Here is a 12,222-nt window from a genome sequence, read left to right on the forward strand (position 1 = left end):
ACTTTATCTTAGTATTAACTGGGATCTAGCGGAGAATTGTCTCATTTAACGTATGGACATTAGTGGCAGCTACAATAGTAACTTCTCCGTTTTAATATTTGATTTAGTGAAATTCTGCGATTTATTAATCAAAGTAAATAAAGTAATAGGTACATATGTAATTTTTTCACTTGATACGCACCAAGATTTGCTATTAAGTGTTGTAAATTGTTTAACATATTTCACTATATACATTGCTTATCGGAATCTATTATTGAGAAACACTCCATGTTCAAAATAACCATCTATGTATTTTGTGTAATATCTGTCGTTTCCATATCAACATTGAAACGAGTAACCTGGTATCCATATGTTGGCTAGAAAATTGTCATATCCGGGTAAAAATTCACAACCCTTTGTTTGACGCCAGTGTTCGTATAATACGTTTTAAAAAAATATAAATGAAAGATGATAAAAGCAACATACAGCTTAAAATTTTGTACGAACATTTGACCGTTATATGCTTATTCACCGCACCCGCACCCACCCCCACCTTTCCTATGCATAAGTCCATACAAGTTGCCTTAATTAGCCATAATATACACCCGTTTATGCTTTGGCATGTTTTTTTCCCACAAATCCTCTGTTACTAGGGTTTGATTTAGCTTGTCTTGCTGCTTTAAACGATTTCAGATGTTTTTGAACTTGTAACACTATCTTTATAGTTTTGTTAAATGCTATTATCCTCAGTAAAGGAGATAGCCTATGGTTAACAAACAAGATACAATAAAGTGTTCCGGTAAGCCCACCGACTATGGACTCTAACTTACTCTCTAACCGAATGACAAAGAAAGACTTTCTTTTCTTTCTATCATAAAACTGCGTTTATCTTTGAAAGCGCACAATATAATTATGTTCTATAATATATAATTGCGATAAGGATATCATTATGATGTATAAGAGCATATCGCGGGCTTAGCGCAAAACGGTTGTAACTCTTTCTTTATTTCATATGAATTACAACCGTTTTGCGCTAAGCTCGTGATATGAAGAAGATGCTTGGAAGCATATAATTCAACCACAAGAATCTTGCACGCCCTTTGTCATCGGATTAATGGAAACTCTGTTATTCAGAATAGGAAAGTAGGATTTGATGGTCCCTCAGGTAACAAAAATAAAACAAATATTAAATCTTCTGTTACTCTCTGCAGTATAAAGAACGCAAATGATATGATTTAAAATACTGAAGCTTAGATAACGCCATAGAAAGACTATAATAACCGGATGCGTTTTTTTTATCTTTATACACACGCAAAAAAAATATACACAAATCTGACCAAAGTAAAAAGTTAAATGTTAAAAATGTTGAAAAGTTAAAGTTTTTTTCCCAAACGCTGTGCTCAACCAAAATCTAAACTATCTTTTTAAACTAATATTAAGGTTGGATAACTGATATTGCACTATAATGAATACATATACTATATAAATTCCCTCTATTAATGTTTTTTTTCTGTCAAGTATCAAAGTTAATTGAAGCGCAATGCAAAAGAAAACTACAATTTGTATGAACAAGATATGTCTTTATTCGAAAAAGAATAAAAAACTGATTTCAATTTGATGATAATGATATACAGCAAAATTTCACTAAATTGACATTTAAACGAAAAACGAAAATATCTTCCTGATTGTATACAAAATACAAATTAAATGTTTTATAAAAGCTAAAGACAGCTGTTACCGCTGTCCCTCGCAAATTACATATGAATATCTATAACTTATTGCCCGAATCGCGAAAACACTAGAATACTTGTATGGAAGTTTATGATATCCAATCCATTTGCTTAACTTTGTGCATTTATTTTTTTACGTATATACAAGCAATATTGTATTGTTATTTAGGAGCTGCTAACATTGGCATTCTTACTGATGACCCAACGCTTTACAAATCTGGCCATGAAAAATAACCTGTAAGTGATGGTCCCGGGTTCGAACCCCGGACCAACTGCACATTTCTCTCATCCTGTGACATCGACGCTATTTTAGAAGAGGCAGCTTTCACAATAGTTACCGTAGCTTGGGTAAAAAGGTATATAACACTTTAAAACATATTGTGAAAGCTGCCTCTTCTACATGCCGATTTTCAACTTGATTGCTTGAACAAAAATGGTCACTTATTTCACGCATTATTTGAAGTGGCATTACGTTCTCTTTTGGCATTCAAACGTAGAATCAACCAGTTTCTTGTTGTTGACTTTTAAAAAACTTTTGTAAGCCGATATCAATGTAACTTTAAGAGCGAAACGATATTCTTTTATTAAAACGAGTTCAATAAATTCAGTATTGAAACTGCTTAAATCTAGTTTCTGTTTAACGTAATCAACTTAGTAAAATAACATAATACCTTTATTCCAAAACAATAAATTTGCGCTGATTAAAAAGTTCCATTATCAACGTAATCAATAATAAAGAAAACAAGGGGTGAATGTCTTTAAAAAAGACTAACGGCGTAGAGGTAATAATGTTTGGCGCATGGAAAAATCAGAATTAAACAGCATGTACAGACAGAAAAGATTTGGATATGCATATATGAACACATGATTCATTTGCATATAAGATGGCTTTGATTTCATGCACTTTAATGCATTCGGTCATCAATGCCATAATATGAGAACGCACACAGATTAATATATCTTGTCGGAGCCGTTTTATGAATCAAAAATAAACATTTAACGAGGTACCTAGTATTTTAAGTTCTATAAGAATATATTTTGGAACTTTAATGGACATTTTCATTTAAAACTATAAAAGTGTAGTTACAAAAAAATCTAAATTCGTAAGATATGAATCAAATCCAGGACTATAACTACACACTGAAGGAAAACACCTAATATAAATCTCTAATTATTTTATTTCATATGTTTACATGCCAGATCATTTTCATATCGAAAATGTATCGTGAGCAGAAGTCATTATCCGTAATTTAATAGAATAATTATGATAAACTTGAATTCCGCAAAAAATAGAACAGATAAAGAATGTAAATGTAGAACACCCCTCCCCGCTACACGCACCCTCTCTATTAAATCTGACCGCGTCCGAACCAATTCGATAGTGTCATATAAAAACTTTCAAATTCGAAGAATCAATAAAAATAAAAAAATAACAGTTTTAAAATGATTATTATTATATTTATGATTTTTCTTTATTTTATTTTTTTTTTTTTTTCTTTGAATTCGGAATGAATTGATCAGTATGATTGGATAAAAAAAATCAAAGGCTGAACTTTGTTATTTTCAACTGCGTCATTTAATTATATTTTAAGTATCATGTAAGCTAATTGCGACAGGTTGTAAGTTATGTGAGATCATGTTAGGAAATAGAACAAAAACTTTACTAATTCATGGAAAATACCTTTTTTTTTTCATTTTTTCTTAACCTGAATTTGTCGAGAACAAAATTAACATTGCTGAAAAAATGTTTATTAATCCAAAATCATCAAAGATAATGCGCATTAGTTAAACTATATCAGCTGTAGGTTTGCAAAGATCTACATATATTTTCGTTGTCTTTCAGTGAATATTTACTATAAAAAAAACTCATTATTGATCGAATAGATTGAAATACAGAATAACTATAGGCTGAACACCACTAAATCCAGCTGTTCTTTATTTCATATAAAATCTACTTACTTCATAACGGTTTTTCGACATTTTCTAGCATATCAGATTTTCAGAGACTTATATTCCCATAAAGAACTAGATCGCTACTTTAGAAAAACAAAAAGAAAAGGGGGTGTTAACTTTTATATAAGAAAACTACAGTTCGTTAAATACAACCCGCTGAATTTACTACTTTTCGCTTCTTTCAATTTCTCTTTACTGGTCATTAAATTCTTACACCGCCATTTTTACCTAGCATGCGATAGGAACATGCCGATTTCAATAGAATGTAAAGTGATACATACTGAAACGCGGTAGGGTAAAAGTAAGCACGTTCCTGCCGAGAAAATGCACTAGGAAAGGAAAAAAAGATCAGTACTATTTATATTGGACTACTTGTGACTAGACCTGCGGAGGCTTACATTCTATTTGGTAGTGATCAGCCTATAAGAGAAAATTTTTATTTAGTCTTTCCATGAATTTGCATTCATTCTCAAGGTACACCTGTTTTACAATGGTTCTGCTTAGTTTTGGTGCAAAATATTGAGAAAATCTAGAGAAATGACAATTCATTACAGGCCACCCCCTTCCTCAAAATTACGCGAAATTTAGCCCTGTGCAAGCAATAATTCATTTTTTTTACCTTATTCGTGAAGTTTTCATTTAAGAATCATTTAATCGTAATGATGTTTATCATTTTCATTCAGAAACATGCTAATTTCAATAATACACAGACAATTGAAGTGCGAAAATGCGAGAAAAGACATTTACTAGGTTCTAAAACGAACCAAAATAGAACCACCTGGTCGAAAATTCGATCTAAATTCCAGAAACACAAGAAATTTAACAGTTTTCAGTCATTTGTTACCGTTTTACATCATAAAAAATAGATTAATTGCATTTCCAATCATTTTCGAGGAGTTTCAGAAAATACCATGTATTGCCCCTTATAGGCTGAACACCACTAAATCCAGCTGTTCTTTATTTCATATAAAATCTACTTACTTCATAACGGTTTTTCGACATTTTCTAGCATATCAGATTTTCAGAGACTTATATTCCCATAAAGAACTAGATCGCTACTTTAGAAAATCAAAAAGAAAAGGGGGTGTTAACTTTTATATAAGAAAACTACAGTTCATTAAATACAACCCGCTGAATTTACTACTTTTCGCTTCTTTCAATTTCTCTTTACTGGTCATTAAATTCTTACACCGCCATTTTTACCTAGCATGCGATAGGAACATGCCGATTTCAATAGAATGTAAAGTGATACATACTGAAACGCGGTAGGGTAAAAGTAAGCACGTTGCTGCCGAGAAAATGCACTAGGAAAGGAAAAAAAGATCAGTACTATTTATATTGGACTACTTGTGACTAGACCTGCGGAGGCTTACATTCTATTTGGTAGTGATCAGCCCTAACGTAATTTATATTGTTCAGTCTACGCAGAGTGCGCATGCGCGAAAATTGTTTCCCGTTGCTAAGAAATTAGCACGGAGTAAATTCAATTCACCACTTTTCAAAATGCAAACCGTACTAATCCTTTTAAACATGATATGCGGCCTAATCCTTTACTCAATGAATGATTTCAAAATTATGCGTGATATATTGATTTTTTGTTTAAAAGTTCAACAAAGTTATGGTGCATTTTAAAGCGGCTGAGTGTACTGGTAATCAGCCAGCTACATTTTATTTAAGTATTTAGATTTTAAGATAATGTTCAAAACAAACTTGGCATGCATAAATGATTCACTAATGTATTGCAACATATCCTCGCATTAAAGATAAATTTCGTCAATTTTAATCTACCAGTATCACGTTGCAAATACAAATACATGGCATTTTTATAGCGCATAAATTATAAAATATTCTATTGCGCTTTACAATTAAATGACACACATTTAAAACATACACATTCAAAATATGAACAGGATTCTAGAAGTTAGATTTAGATATATATAAGTACTATTTTATATCACTACAGATATTTCGTATTTAACAAGAGCACACTCATTGTTCTTGAAACTGGCTAAACAAATGTGTTTTCAGTTTTGATCTAAAGCTGGCTTCAGACTGAATGTCTTTCAGATAGCTCTGTAGATTGTTCCACCATTTGGAACCAACAACGGCCATAACCCTGTCTGCTAATTTTGTTCGCTGTCTAGGGATATTAAAGTTAGTGTCACTTTGTGATCGCAGTCTCTACCGTTGTCGAGTAGGTACAAACATTTCCCTAGATATACTAGAGCTATACCATTGATGACACGGAAGACTATTACTAGGACTTTGAACATGACTCTAGCCTTAACTGGAAGCCAGTGTAATTCTTTCATAAATTCCGTACTTGGTTGTTCATAGGAAGCATTCATGACTACTCTAGCGGCATGATTTTGGCCAACGTTTAAACTTTTGATGTTCAATTTCGCTAACTGTTGTCTGGTTCCATACATAATTATTTCAGTTTTAGACTGATTCATTTTTAGTTTGAAGGTTGTCATCCATTTTATGATTTCATTATTTCAGAACAATGTCTGACGTGATTCTTGTGAATTCAGACATAAGATCATTGACATTGGACGAGTTCACTACAATGTTGTTTAATTGTCCAAAATCTGCTTGTTAGATGTCACTGTACACAGGATTTGATTTCTTTCCTGATCAAATTCATATAAAATATTCAGGGTAATGATGAGGACATACTTGGTAGGTTCATGAGTTGATAAAACAGTTTAAGTAATACAGAATGATGAACTAAAAAGAACAACAAGTATTGTTCCTCATTAAAAAAATTAATTATAGCCAGCGATCACAAACACAAATTATTTTGAATAAAAGCAAATGCCATTCGCTGTGTACCAGAAACTGGAAAGAATTCGGTGTTTTACTTTTCAGTATTTTCTACGAAATGAATTTAACTCGCACCAAACTAATTTCAGCTCCTCCTATTTCTGCAAAAGTAATAAGTACTCCCTATTGACGTAAATTCTGAATTTCCGAGGGGCTCAAATAGGGTCATAAAAAGCAGCGGTAAACCAGATACCGGACAATTATTTCTTTTCGTATGATTCGCTGTAATTGTGATGGAAAACATGTAACTTGTCTAACATTGAACATTAAAGGTAGCCCTGACAGTCAAAAATGCTTGCACTACCTTCTTACATAGACATGTAGAAATGTAACCATAGAAAGAATGAAAAATTATGCATGCTGACGTTATTGAATGAATTGTAAAGGTAAATTCTTTCTATCCCATTCGGTACCTTAAAATAGTTGATTTGAGGCACAGGTGAGATTTAACGTTAAAACTCTCTCCTAGGCATTAAAAACAAATATCCGAATAATTCGAATCAGGTGATTAAAACTGAAGCGGTTATTACCCTTGTCTGGAAACTGGTCCTGTTCAGCTCAGCAATGCAGCGACATTAAATAAATGACATAAAATTGAACACAAGCTTAGCTTTGTAAAGAAGCTATTACGCGGCACGTTGTCGATTTAATTTCGTGAAAGTAGTTACTTTAACATGTTTTAAACTTTTATTTAGTTCGTTTAACAAAAATATTTATAGACGCTCATCGATTCAGCACGAATATAGTATACACGATCTTATATCTGATACAAAATTACTATTTTTTACATTAATTGATTTAAGGTGAATCCTAAAACAAATTCTGTCAATTCACATCTCATTCATGGAGATAACGAGTTTGAGAGAATAGCCTGTTCTATCCGCATAATGCTGAGCATATAAGGGGTAAACTTTTAGCACATCCTTTGTACACGACCGGGGTTCGAATCCGCGACCTTCCGCCCCGGAGGAGACGCTCTGCCATCAGACAAAATTACTTCACACTGAAAGTGGAATCATGTGCCATGATAGCTCGGGGGTAGAGCGTTCGCCTCCGGACCGAGAGCTCCGGAGTTTGAACCCCACAGGAGAGAGAGACAAAGTGACAGAGAGAGAGGTAACAGTTAGGCAGAGTAGCTGGTCCAGCAAAGAAACTTTATTCCTGAAAGACAGATCTTCAGATGACGTTAAAGCATTGCAGCTAGTCCGAGGCGGGCCGAAATAATTACAAGTTACGGAGTAGAAACGCTTTTCTCTATTTGTTTAAATAACTCACCTGAGCCTATATAGAAATATTGTTGGGGGAATCTTTACAACTGTGAACAAAATCATGTGTTTAATTACCGCAAACTGTATTTTGTCGTTTTATAAAAAGTTGTTTGGAGTTTAAGTGCGTCCTTGTAATACTAGTATAATAATACAATCAATAATACAATATATCTAAATGATAAAATAATGATTTTATTCAAGAGCGGGTTACTGTTTAAGATATAATTTTAAAGATACTTGCCTCCAGATCGTTCGGCAACAACAAAAAAATTATTTTTAGATATCTAGAAATTAATGCAATATTTCTTAACAATGCTTTGAAACTTAATTACGGACCGACTATATGTTACAGAAACACATGATCATTATTTATTTCTACTACTTTTTTACGATGAAGTTCAAAAGCGCTTGTAACGTTTTACTCGACGTAATCTGCCTAAATTATGAATATCTATATTAACGTGCATTGGGCACTTAATCCTTCTTAACACTATTGGTAGCGACAGCGGAAAACTTTTTCAGGCCGTGGCGGTCCGGGTTCGATTCCCGACGCGGTCATCTATTTTTTCTTGATTTGCCATTTTCAAAATAGTTTAGAAACAAAAACTCATATTCTAATGTTCATAATTTGACCAAACTTCAATTTGAAAGAAAGATCATTTTTAGTCCAATTCTGGAGGTAAGTGCCTTTAAATTTCAAAGCATTATCAAGGATAATTATCTACATCTTTAAGATATTCATCAAATATATCACAAACAGTGATTTGTCGTCATTGAGTAAAATCGTTGCTTGGAATATAAATGCGCGTGTTATTATATACACATCTGAATGACAAGTAATGATTTTATTAAAGAGTCACTGTTTAAGATATATTATACTGATTTCAAAACATTATAAATCTTGAAGATATTCATCAAATGTTTGCTTATTTGTGTTGTTTCCTTTTCCAGCGCGCCTCAATGACGTTTCACACGATGGCGCAATAATTATGACGTACAAACAGTGTACATCGTTGTGAAAAGTTTAGTACTGTATGGTATCATTCATAAATGCAAATCAGTGAGTCGGGGTGTATATACAATCGATCAGTTACATAAAATAAAATTCTCAGCTTGCCAATGCAATTGTAATTTAAGAAATTTTATTCTTTCATTACAATCGGCTTAATATTGCGGAATAAACTTTTTCTGCCTTTAAAATCTAGAAAAGTCTAGTAGATCTCGTTTTGTTTTGCCTCCTCTGATCGGCTGTAGGTTTTATTTAGTTTTAATCTGTTGGATTTTGATAGGTTTTATTTCAGTCTGTAATTCCAGTTTTAGCCAGATCTTTTACTTTGATTAAATCACGTCAAAATGTGACGTATTCTAAAGGACTTGATAAACCAAATAGGAAATGTTTTATTCATGTTTTGTTACAGTTATAACCAAAGAGCTATAAAGATGTATTATATACTTCTTTGACTTGTTTGTTAGAACCAAAGACAATTTTTTATCGTAATAGTGTACTTTTTTTGCTTTTGCTCTTTTACATGATATATTGTGTTTAACCTGCAGACATGGCTGCTAGGCATCCATTCGACGCAAAGCAAAGAAGAGTATTTGATATACCATATTCCATTTCATTCACGATTAATCACCTCTCAAAATATGTGAAGGATTGGTAACATTGGACAAGTTTCATATAGCTCCAAATACTACATATTTGTTGTTATTGTTGCTGCTGTTATTGACTCAATACAATGAATGCTACCATAATTAAGGAATACAATGTGACCTTGGCTAATACTAACGGGTATATATGCCCGGAAAAGTAACAGCAGATATGGTTTGATCAAGTCCGCTCACAAGAGGTAATAAAAAGTGCAACAGCATTCACTCTTTCAAGTAAGAGTTTCGTCTTTATCACATTGTTTTTGTGAGGCAAAATGTATTGCAAAAATACTACTGTGTAACAGTACATTACTTCTTCGCAAACCAAGAACTAAATATGTATACTCCCCGAGACTCATGCGTCACAACGTTTAATTTTACATCGTTTTTAAGGATTTTTTAATGTAAAATGTTGACAAGAATTAGTAATGTCAATTGTCAACTAGACTATAGTATGAAAAGCTCGTCTAACATTCCTTCAAAGTAGCTCGCACTCAAATGTTATTAATTCTGAAAGAGCTGTGTTATTTCAATATAATAACATAATTAATTAAATAAAGCAAAAGTATCATAAAATATAACACGCTTGTCATGTACTTATAAAGGCTGATATATTTGATTCAATGAATGATCAATACTTAATATGTACAAGCAATTATCCTGATCTATCAAAAACTTAAAATACAGCTTACAAAACTTACTTGCCAGGAGCTAATCTGGTAAAAAACTTGCACGTGTGTGTTTCACTTAAAACACAGTAAAAAGTTCCGCCCAACTGCAAAAATATTATAACCACTGTTAGGGTGCTAAGAAAAAATCCTTAATTCACCTTAGTTCGCTCTAATAATTTGAAGGATATGTGACACACCGATAATGAAATCTGGACGAAGAAAAATAAGCCTCAATTCCCATTTTCGTTGGGAGCTCAGACGTGATACTGGGGCCGAGAACATACATCCACACGAGCATGCTCACGTGTAATGTTTCGCATGTATACCAATAAATATCTGTTATCAATATGCCATGGAACTCATCTAGTGTATGTTTCACGCACATATAAATACAATGAACACGTTTACCTGTGAAACCGTGAAAAGTTTGGCAATTTACTAGGACATGTTGTGTATACCAGACTGACTGGACGCGACATAGAACATCAAGCTAATTGTACAAAATATACATGTGCCTCCTTCATTCTTGAAAACATTTTTTTCACATGCCATAGGTAGATAAATAACTGTTACTGTCACTTTACGTTCCTAAGTACGGGCATCCTATATGTATACTCATCGAGAAATGAAGTAAGAAGTTTTTGTAAGCCAACCTCTATGTAGGTCGTCACTGTGTATTGAGCCCTGCATTCCATGAATATACTACCACTTTAGATTTCTCTACAGATTGTTAACTCAGCGCCAGGTTATAGTGATTAAGGTATTAGGCCCCTAATAGTAATGTTTAAAAAATGGCATTTGCTGGGTATATTCTTACCGTTGACCGTGCTTCGCACTTAGTTGCAAATTTTTAAAAACTTTTACCGTGCCGTTTTTTATCAATTTTGTGTAATTTATGGTATTTCCTCAAGCTCAAGTAGAGATAAATTTAAAAGTGGTGGCCTTTATCCAAAACGTTTGCAGAGAATTCATTATACCATTATTTTCTATGCAAGAAACATCAAACTATTGGTAAACAATTATAAAACTTAAAATAAAAACTGTCAATAGCATTTTTGCTAGGGTGCCTCGAGTGAACGGATTTAAGGAGACAGAATTGTAACTCCAACATTGAAAAATTAAGGTCGAATCCTGCGGGTCTGTTTTGAATTTTGCTCACTTCATTCAAAAATAACCTTGGGGCAGAAGTAAAACCTACCTACATTTCTTCCACAATATGTAATCTAAAGAATGAAGGCAAAATAAATTGAGAACTTTTACCGTACGTAACTCAGTATTTTTAGAGATGTCTAACTCTACCCCTTCTGTTTCAGAGGTAAATTCACTTTGAACAGCAAGAAATCGCTTAAAAAAATCATTTTTTCCCGTTTTTGTACAATAAATCAATAACAAGTCTTGAAAGAAGTAAAAATTTATTAGAAAAAAGGAAAATAAGGGAAAAAAAATTTGGTCCCAGTGGGGCTTGAACCTACGCCCCCCTGAAAATTGCAGTCAAAGTAGGTTTATGGTAGGAATTGAATACTCTTCAAAAAGGAGGTACCCTATTATGGGCCTAATACCTTAATACATCAAGTCTACCTAACCCTCCGACCCGTGACATTCCGTGCAAAGCATAGTTGTAAATACATGTACACTACTGACTAGTGCGCAAATTAAACTTTCCGGATTATATACAGTATTCTTGGTTATGGGGGTATTTGGTAGTGTATTTATTTACATGTATTTATTTTGTTGGGTTTAACGTCGCACCGACACAATTGTATATCATATGGCGACTTTCCAGCTTTGATGGTGGAAGAAGACCCCAGGTTCTCCTCCGTGCATTATTTCATCACGAACAGGCACCTTGGTAGAACCACCGACCTCCCGTATCCCGTAAGCCAGCTGGGTGGCTTCCTCACATGAAGAATTCAACGCCACGAGTGAGGCTCGAACCTACATCGGTGAGGGGCAAGTGACTTGAAGCGACCTTATCACTCGGCCACGGAGACCCCGTTGGTAGTGTAAGTAAATGCAATTAACATGTATGAGAAAATATAATCTTTAAAATTGCGTCGCCTAACTGTAGACTATCTACACACATTACTTTTACATTCAACTTCGATGTAGTCTGCCTTAAATAGTAGTCTGCCTTAAATAGATATT

Source organism: Mercenaria mercenaria, unplaced genomic scaffold, assembly GCF_021730395.1.
Source record: "Mercenaria mercenaria strain notata unplaced genomic scaffold, MADL_Memer_1 contig_3519, whole genome shotgun sequence".
NCBI classification, from domain to species: domain Eukaryota; kingdom Metazoa; phylum Mollusca; class Bivalvia; order Venerida; family Veneridae; genus Mercenaria; species Mercenaria mercenaria.